The sequence below is a fragment of the Aythya ferina genome, assembly GCF_964211825.1.
Source record: "Aythya ferina genome assembly, chromosome: 6".
NCBI classification, from domain to species: Eukaryota; Metazoa; Chordata; class Aves; order Anseriformes; family Anatidae; genus Aythya; species Aythya ferina.
Genome location: NC_140303.1, coordinates 35,059,163 through 35,068,927, shown reverse-complemented (window position 1 = coordinate 35,068,927; position 9,765 = coordinate 35,059,163). Strand labels below are relative to the sequence as shown.

The 9,765-nt window shown below is 43.4% G+C and overlaps 1 long non-coding RNA gene across 1 annotated transcript; it reads right to left on the bottom strand.

The window, feature by feature from the left end:
* Positions 1–339: 339 nt before the first annotated feature.
* On the bottom strand, positions 340–5,052 carry LOC311438840. Its single transcript, XR_014694354.1, has 3 exons — positions 4,617–5,052; positions 4,457–4,513; positions 340–1,749 (listed from the first exon to the last, which is right to left on the bottom strand). It is a non-coding gene; the product is annotated as an uncharacterized lncRNA (long non-coding RNA).
* Between the last annotated feature and the right edge of the window lie 4,713 nt (positions 5,053–9,765).

Below are 9,765 nucleotides of genomic sequence, written 5' to 3'. Positions count from 1 at the left end.
TCCTCCTTCCCCACATCTCTCCTGCACCAGTGATTCAGGTCCCTGAGCACTGAATGCTGGAGCTCCAGTTCTCATTCTGTTAACTCAAACTGACTTCTTCTCAGTTAATTCAGTGACTTTAAGCACTGTGCGTTTGCTGGAGGAGCTTCACTCATCTACAAAAGGCATGGAACAAATAGGAATATATTTGAAATTCACCAACACAGAAAAGATTAATTCAAGCCTTCTCTAGATAATTCAGAGTAGAGGAGAACAGACTGTATGACAATACTTACTTAAAAAGAACATCACTTCCTTTCACAATTAGAAGAAATTAGAAAGACATCTGTCACCTGGGACTATTATTTTGATTCTTGCCTTTATTTTAATCATTATTCTTTTAAGAAATAAATAAATCACAAAGAATCTGGTAAACATCCCACCACTTTCCATTGACAATGGCTCAGGACACTGGTTTTGGTGGACTTTCAAGCTATGAAGCAAGACAGAAAATTTAGTTTTGGTTAACATATTAATCATGGAATGGAATTTTGGGCTGTTTTCATATCTGCTTTCTTCCCTTTATGCAAATATATATTTGTCTGTATTTTCACTTGTTATGGTTAGTTTTATTCAGGGCAGGAAAATCCAAGAGGACGGACAGCACTTCCAAGCTGAAAACTTAGAGGAAGCCACATTGCAAACAAAGCTGTGTTATCAAAAAAATAGCTCTCTGCAGAAGCCACAAACTGAAGCTTCAAGCCTTCTACTGCATGGGTGACCACTACTCCTACTAAAACCATATGGCAATGAAACAGCCATCCCAAAAATAAGATGTTAGCTCTTCATCATGAACTCATATTTTCTCTGGTTGGTTCTGGCACAGAGAGGGGAAGAAATGGATCCAGTATCTTCTGCTCACATTGTTAGGCAATGCACAGTACTGTTGGGGAGCCAGGTGGCTGCATTCAGAGGCTTACTTCCAGATTAAAACCATATACATGTCAAAAATGACAGAGCCTCTACCTATGCGGCCTTTGGGAGATGTGCTCATGTTCCGGATCTGGTTTGCAGAGCCAAGTCCCTGGAACCAGTTTCATTCACAATGTCTGTAGACCCACAGCGCAGATGGGAACCAGTCGTGCATACCCCATACCCAAGTTTTCTTGCCCAAACAGACAGCTGTCTTGCTCCAGACCAGAGCCGAAGGAACAACCATCATGTGGGCAATGCAGACAGTCAGTGAGTTAAGTTCTCATTTGAATTTCTAGTCTCATCCGCTCAAGAGATTACAGGCAAAGCCAAAATCCGCTGTGATACTCTTGCCAAGGGTGAAGGAAATCAATAGGCTGCAGTATAGGCTTACGCATGGAGACATACCAAGTGTGCTTGGATGCATGGTTCCCAAATTAAACAGGGGAAACAAGCAGGTCTCTGTTGCAAGCCTGAGAGTTGTTTGCAACATGCTCTCCCTGTGCTTGTCAAATTGCTCTGACTGACTGGAACTGTGCCACCTGCAGTAGAGCACAGCAGTCGCTCAGCCTCATCCTTGCTACCTTCTTCCTCTCCTTGCAGGAGGCAGAACTGATAGACGTATCCTGCTTTGGGCTCAATCCACAGTTGCCACTTGTCCCTATGCTGCAGCAAAGACAGTTCTCACAGCCTGTTCCTAAATCACTCAGCAGGCTAGAAATGAAGCTGGTCCTCATAGCGCAAGCAAAACTGCAGAGGTCTTTGTGGTGGTGGTGGGAAACTAGAGCATTCTTCTTTCTGCGGAGCAATAGCAAATGTAAATATTTTCTACCACAGGAGAAACCCAACCCATGGCATGCAGGTAGGAGTGCAAAAACAATTAGTTTTGCTATTTACATCAGTCCCAGAACAGAGGCAATCAGTAAACTCATCCTAAAACATTAAGATCTGGAATGTGAGGAGGGAAGCTGTAAAAAGATATGATTCTTGTTGGACAGGTCAAGGAAAACAACAACAACAAAAATACCAACTTAACAAGCAACTAACAAGCAACCAGTAATAGAGAGGAAGAAGAGGAAAAAGCTACTTCTTTTTCTGCAGCTTCCCACTCAGAAAAGGATCTGGCATCTTAAAACTGGCAACATTTCAGTGTCCCCTTAAAAGGCTGCATTCTTCATCTAGGCTAAGAAAAATGAAAAAGGCTATGTGTAACAGCACCCTCTGGTGAATCCTGTTGTAAGAGTATCCTTGGACCTATAGATGGAATGAAGGATACAGCTGCAAACCATCCTAGAAGAGGGCTATAAGTATAGGTGACACTTTGTAAAATGGGAGAATGGAGAAAAAAGAGACACTCCCACCTAGAAGGAAAGAGCACAAACCCATTTGATTCTGCCAGGAATCCCCAGCTGTGCTGGCCTCCTGTGATACAGCTGTTGAAGCATCTCCGATTCAAACCGCTGAGTCTCCTGCCTCGGAGAGAGAGGTTATGCTAATATTTCCAAGGAACTGGCTTGCTCCCCCTTTTCCTTCTTGTCCTTTTCTGCCCAGCCCACGGACCAACAGACTACCCAGGTAGACGAGGAACACGCAGCGCAACACATTCAGCTGGAGAATCCGTTCCACAGACCAAGGCATTGCTGGAATTACCCAGAGCTAATTCAGGCTCTGGTGAATGCAAAGTGTGTGCCAGAAGGGGAAGAGCACATGGAGTTTGCCACCCAAGGTGGATTAAACCAGCTTGGAAAGTTTCACAAGAGAAAGCATTTCTTTGAGACAGGCTGAGCGGCTGGCTGGTAATTCAACCATGAGAAGATCTGGCCTGTATGCAAGCCTGCAAATAATACATACGCTTACTCATGCATTTCCATCTCAGAGGGGAGAAGAAAGTGGAGAAGGAGGGCAGCTCAGTGCAGGAACAACAACGTTTCCAGGAGCAGAAAAATGCTCTGACTGCATATCCTGCACTTTCTAAAGGTATTTTAAGGCCACCAAAAATGCGTAGAACAGGGAAGGAAAACCAGCACAATCCCCTCACAGAGCCTCTCCCAAATGCTTCTGCTGAGGCACTGTGTCTAGAAGCAGCAGGAGACTCAGCTCCCAAATGTAGGTCTGTTCCGTCATCTCTGGGTTACAGTCAGTGCTTCACCCTGACTCTTCCATGCCCTTTGAAGGACCATGCCCATCTCCAGCGGTGCAGAGCTGTAGCTTTGCTTGGACAGGTCACAGCAGGAGGACTTGGGCCCACATGGGGACAAGCAAGCTTAAGTTTCAACTTTGTACCCAACACCACCCTATTGCCTATGTCTTCTTGTATGCAAACAGTGCGCATGCTCAGCAAATCTGGGCTCAGACGCATTCTTAATCCCTGTTGTAGACACAGCTGTAGAGCCTAGGATTTGGCACAGCAACTCTTGAAACTTATGTGTTGTTTTTTTTCTGCCCACTGCTGCTTCTGGAATTTCTACTCAGCACAGACAAATACTCTATGCACAAAGACAACTCCTCATCCTACCAGGACAGAGAGACAGCGCTTACCCTAATGGGTGTTAATCTGGCATCTCACAGGGTTCCACAAGAACCTGGATGGCTTGGTAGCTAACAACAAGCTTTGACGTGCTGGTCCCAGGATGTTCCCAGTGACCTGTTGCCTGCCTCATCTTCTGCCAGCCTCCAGCTGGAGTGCAACAGGCAGTACACAACTCTCCAGGCACCCTCCCAGGGTGGTGTAAGGAGTGGTCTTCCAGTGACCCCTCCTCTTCCCTTTCTGAGAACTTCCAAAATGTTTTGTTCATTAGTCATCTGCCCTCACACCCTAAATCCCTCCTTGCTCTTGAAATTATGCATTTTCCCCAGGTATGTGGCCCTTAACCCTGAGTACGGGCTTTTATTTTCTCTCAGGATGGGCTTCATCCTGTCTACAGGATGGACAAGGAGGACAACAGGGACAATGGACAGAGTTGATGCTTCAGAGAAAGATACCAGCAGCTTGTCCAGGAGATGAATTGGTTTCCAGCACCAAGGAAAAATGAGAAATTTAAAATTGTCTTTTATTTATTTCCACTTTGGGGGCATTTAGAGGCTGCAGTCAAAATCAAATGGTTAGTTGCATTGAGTGTTATGCACATAGAGAAGGAGTGTAGGTCTGTCTGCTGAGGATTCCAACCAAAAGAGAAAAAAATCTCAGAAGGGAAGAGTTCTGCCAAGCCATCCAGGAGGTCAGGGAAAGAACCAGAACCAGAAACTAGCTTACTTGTTCTCAGTCAGACATCTTTAAGGGGTCACCTCTTCCATAATATCATTTTTTCACCTCAATGCACATTCCTAATAGTATATGTTCCTCTTACCAAAAGCTCCACGCTTTCTGAAATGAGTGTTGCACTTGGCAAAAAAATACCTAATGGCAGAAAACTTGTCATTTACTCATATTTACTGTAAAAGCTGTTTGTGTGCACATGCATCTGTCTACAGTCTCAAGGATTAAGCAGCATGTTCAATTTCCCACCTTTTTTTTTCAGTTTTTCCTTAGAAGAGGATCCTCTACTTCAGATCACATCACCATCTGCAAAATATGAGAGGACTAGTATGAATAATCCGTTGCTCAGCTTCCAAGATTTTCCCTTCATTCATTGCTGAGGACAGCAGCGAATCAAGAGATCACTTACCCATTTCTAGCATTTTCTTTCCTTATCCCTGCAGAAAGAGTAGGTGTGTTTGACTGAGATACCTACAACGATGCTAAGGTGGTTTGCAAAATCCTGTGGTTGACTTGATAACTGTTCCCTATTCAACTAAGTACACAGATGAGTCATGCAGAAATGCCGAAGGGTAGATAATATGGAGGCTAACTTTGTTCTTTGAAGAGCCTGACTCTATCTGAGAAGAGAGGACTAGCAAAAGCCAAACCCCTCCCATACCCAACAAAGAAAGTTCCCCGCAGAGCTATATCTAAAAGTAGGTGGTATACACCACTAACAAAGCCTCTCTCATCTCCTGCTAACTCCAGCCAGCTGCCAGATGAGCCCTACTGAAAAAGAAATCTTGCTGTCTAGCTCTGCCTTCCTTTATAGATGCCCCAGTTGCCTAGGCTCACCTCTCTCACCTCCCTGTTCCCCTCTGTCTTTAATCAGCCTGCCATTTAACTCACCTGGGATGCAATTAACCAGGAAACTCCACTAAAGGGTTCATTTAGAGATAAATCCCTATCTCCAGTTTTGAATTTACCCGATCACAACACTAAACCTCCCACCAAAATGGCCTTTCAGCTACAGAACTACTTGTCCCATAAAACTGTGAGCCTGAGGTTTGGGTTCACAGCACTTTCCCAGGTGTGAGAAACACTGTCCTACATGAAACAAGACATGATCAATGACTATGTGTTGTAACTCTCAGTGGAATAATTTACAGGCACAGAAATCCAATTTCATCCAAGAACCAAAACAAAAAGCTCCATTAAAAATCAATAGAGAGTTAACTACCCCTCCATGTTTTGCACAGCACAATTTTGAACTGAACACCTGAGTATTTACTATTCTAAACCAGCTACATCCTTTCAAGCTCTGAATTCCCCACAGACTGCAGGGCTTATAAACATTTCCACCCCGTTTTTATTCATGAAGGGGGAAGCTGAGGCACAAAGAGGTGAGAAATAAATGTAGGAACAGAGCCCTGCCCTGCCAGTGTGTTATCCAGCATCCAAGTTATCAGACAATACTGTCTCCTCTGTTTGTTTTCCTTTTGGTAAAATAACGTATTTTTACAAGTAATCAAGGGAAGAAAAAAACAAAACCCAAACCTCAGAAGGCATAGCCTCAAACTCCAGCATGTTACAATAGCTAGGATAGATCCTTCCAGCCAGAGAAGGATCATATTGCAGCTAGCAGAAATGCTGATGCTATGCCTGAATGGGTCCATTTCTAAACCCTTTCCCTTCATTCGGTAAGGCAGAATTGCGTCAGCATCAGTCACCCTACCCATTTCCATACTCCACATGACATACCTAAACGCCATTTTTTTCCTTACGATTATGCTTTATTATTTCAATTACATCAGTGCCTGGAGGCCTTGGGATAGACCAGATCTCTATTGTATTCATTGCTGAATTTACACAATGACGTACAATCATGGCAACGAAGTTCCTGAAGCGCACTAAGCTGTGAGCTGGAAAGGCATTTGGGGTAATAAAAATGGGAAGTTAATGATAACATGTTCCCAACCAAGACATGGTGAAATCATTGTGAATTCCATTATGGGTAGGTGATTTAGCTTCAATGGTGCATCACTGCGGGGAACAACCTTGATGTAAGTGTCATAAAGCTTGGCACACTGTCAAACCCATACACCATAAAGCCACAGGGCCAAAGTGTTTCAGCAGAATCTCTGTGGACCCTTTCTACCCCTTCAAAGATTTTTCCTCTACAAATCCCTGTTGTACAAACTTTGCATGAACATCGTAGCTGTACTAGAGCTGCGACACTAGAGAGCTGGGACAAAGATTTTTCTTATTTATTTATTTATTTTTATTATTCTTTTCTTTCTTCTTCTCCTTTTTTTTTTTTAAAAAAAAAAAAAAAAGTCCTCTGTATTTCCTGGCTCTTGTGGATTGAAGTCACACCCTTGATGTAACTTCATTGCGGTTCATTTTTCTTGTGGTCTAATTAAATCCGGCTCCAGACGGAGTTGTGTGTTAGCAACAACGGGAGGAGGAGGCAGGAATCCGGAGATCTAGGAATCGCCAGGAATGTCATGGCCTGAAAACTGAAAAATCAAAGTGGAGGTAAAGTAGCCCAGGGAATATAGAGGAAGAAAGTAAGGAGTGGAGAAATTCCCTAACCAGTGTAAATAAAATTGAGTTGCTTATCAGAATATTGATAATTCAGGATACATTTGGGTGTGGTAGAGGAATGTGAGTTCCTCCAGACTGGAACACAACAGCTGTACTCAAGGTCCCAGATGAGTCCTTGCTGTAAACGCCTTTGACGTTAACAGAATTACATCAAAGAAGTAAATCCCATAGCAGGCAAAATCAAGTTAAGGGCTGTGCGCTGATGAGGTGAAGGCTTCATTAGCAATGGAGATGGGAGGATGGTCCAAAAGAGAGCATCTGAGGGCCATCTCAAGGACTGAGTCTTTCTAAAGTGGTACAGCTGTATTTTAGGCAGCTGCTGGAAAGAAAGGAAAGGAGAGGATTCTGACATAAAGCCTCCACTTGATTTTGGACCCTGTTTCACAAGCCTCTCAGTTCTGGCTGTGAAAGTCCCAAACCCCAGGTGGAGTACAGAACCTCATCTGCCAGAATAAACTCAATTTTAGTGCAGAAAATGGGTTTTCTGTGTCATGGATCTTTAATCAAACCTTTTTAATACTGCTCAGCTGTTGTATTTATTGAATGCTGAGAACTGACCTCCTGTGTAAGTAACTGCTTGGATCTGCAGAAATGGACTCCTAATAGCTAGAGTGAAGCAGATGAGAGAGTGGAAAGCAATGTATTTTGTTGCATATATAGCTCAATCTCTTTGAATCAAGAGCTGGCTATTCAGAAGGTGTATATCTGCATATCAGCTCTTGCTGGGCATGTCTGCACTGTGCAGGTATCTCCGTGCTGTACTATCATCCCAGTCCTAACATGGTGAAATACAGGGTGTAATCATTATTGACCTGGGAGATGTAGGATTTGTGGTGGTTAAGAATGACGAAGGCAGAAAGTCTCTGTCTCCCTCCCTGTGGTGAAGATAAGATGATGAAGTGATTTAAATGCTGAAGTGGGATTTAAGGTGCTTGCTTCTAACGCAATTCTCTGTCCTCAGTGTCTGATAGTGGTAAGGACTTGAATGGAACATGTCCCACATTGGTGAATATTTCTGCTTCTTCACACCTGTCCCTGTTAATAACTATTTGTATCCTATTAGCTCCTAGGTAAGCTATCATAAGAAGAAATAAAAAGGTAACTGTCACAGAGGCAGACCTACAAACCACGATCCTGCATCCTGTCTCAGAGAGTAGAAGGGAAAGAGGGAAGAGAGGAAACTGAGTACATCTGAGTCTTCTGTCCCTTAGGATCTTCTCCCACCTGCCACAGTTGGTAGTTCAGATATTCCTGAGCTGCATCTTGCACCTGGACTTGAGACACTGTTAATTACACCTCTTGTTTTCCACAGGTATCTCTTCTGTCAACCAGCAAAGTAACAAAGCACAGTCATAAAAATATGGTGTAGTTCTTGCTCTGTGTTACCTGTGATCCTGTGATGGCTAGTAAAGCTGTAACAAATGCTGGATACTTGTAAGGGAAAATAGATTCACATCACCTCAGCCTGAATGTCTGAAATTAAGCTGTCTAAAGCTGAGCTAGTCACCTAGAGTCCCTGTATAGGTGGGGGAGAGAAACAGATGCCTTCCAAGGGCTTTCACCCGTGTCTGAGACACATAGCCCAGGATGAGATGAATTGCCCCCTGAGGGTGCATATCTATCTCCACAGACAATGAGTGGAGTCTGGAATCCTAAACGTCAATGGCAAAGAAACCATTTTCTCAGTAGTAATGAAAATGCGTATTTATTCACCAAGAGCATAGCTAAGCCATCATTGCTGCCACAGGACGTTTACCTGAGTTCAAAACATAACTGGAGAGATTTGGGGAAGAAAAGAACTTTTCTGAAACACCACCTCTGAGTTATTGAGAGCCACAGAAGACAGGAGGCAGGAATGATACTCAGAGGAAGGTTCACAGCATGTTTGCACCATCCTTGACATCCCTTGGCATCTGCTGGTCAAGGATGCCAGCACAATTGGACCTGTGGTCTGACTCTGACACTACTGTAGGCCTAGGGAGGGATGAAATGATGCTATCCAATCCCCCTGAGCATAAATAACTTCCCGGGAAATTCCAACTTTTCAAAAAATAGTTTTCATTTCTAATTTTGTAGGAGAAGGACAGACATTATTTCCCATGCACTGGAGACTACTGTTTGTTTTCCATTATTTATCTTTTTGGGGAAGCCAGATAGGAGAAATGAAAAGGCCTTTGATTCTTTCTGAAGTGAAAAACAAAACCAAAAGGAAAAAAAAATAAATCATCCAGCTGCTCTGAATCTTGGGAATTCCAATGCTACTGTATTGGATCCCAGGAAAACTTGGGGAATCCCTACCATTCAGGGAAATCCCCCACTTCACAGCAGTTTCCTGGTGCCACTGGTGATGCCGAGATCAAGCAGAGTTGCCAAGAGCTCAGCTGCTTTCCGGCAAAATGCTGAGTCTAGGGAGGCAGGAGTGTTTTCATCAGCAAAACTTCTGGCTGCTCAGAGGATTTGTGTTGAAATAAGCCACTCCCAGGAGGTTCTGAATCAAGGAACATTGTCTCCTGCACTGCCCCAAAGGTCAAGGTTACTGTAGAGAAGACGGGCAAAATGTGGGAGGAAAGACAAGGCCCAGAAAACAGGGGAAACTTGTCTGGAGTTACACAGCATGTTGGGGTTTAAGTCAGCAGTAGGACCTTTATCAGCTGAGTCTCAGTACAGTGCCTTGCCCATTGTCCCTCTTTGCTTCATCAAGACAGCCTTGCAGTTGTCTCAAGGCAAAAAGGGAAAATGGTTTCCCTTTGAAAATCTTTCTGGTAAGTCATGTTAAATTTCAGCTACTAACACCTTCAACTCTTTCTCTGTTTTTTATTTTTAAGATTATGTTTTATTATCACTATTCTTCCCATAGAGTTTTCCATTTTTTTATTTTGTTTTTCATGCTACCTTACATGACTCCATTAACTGAGGCAGTCTCCAAACCTCTTCTCCAACATTAGCACATAAAATCATTTCCCCTGTGA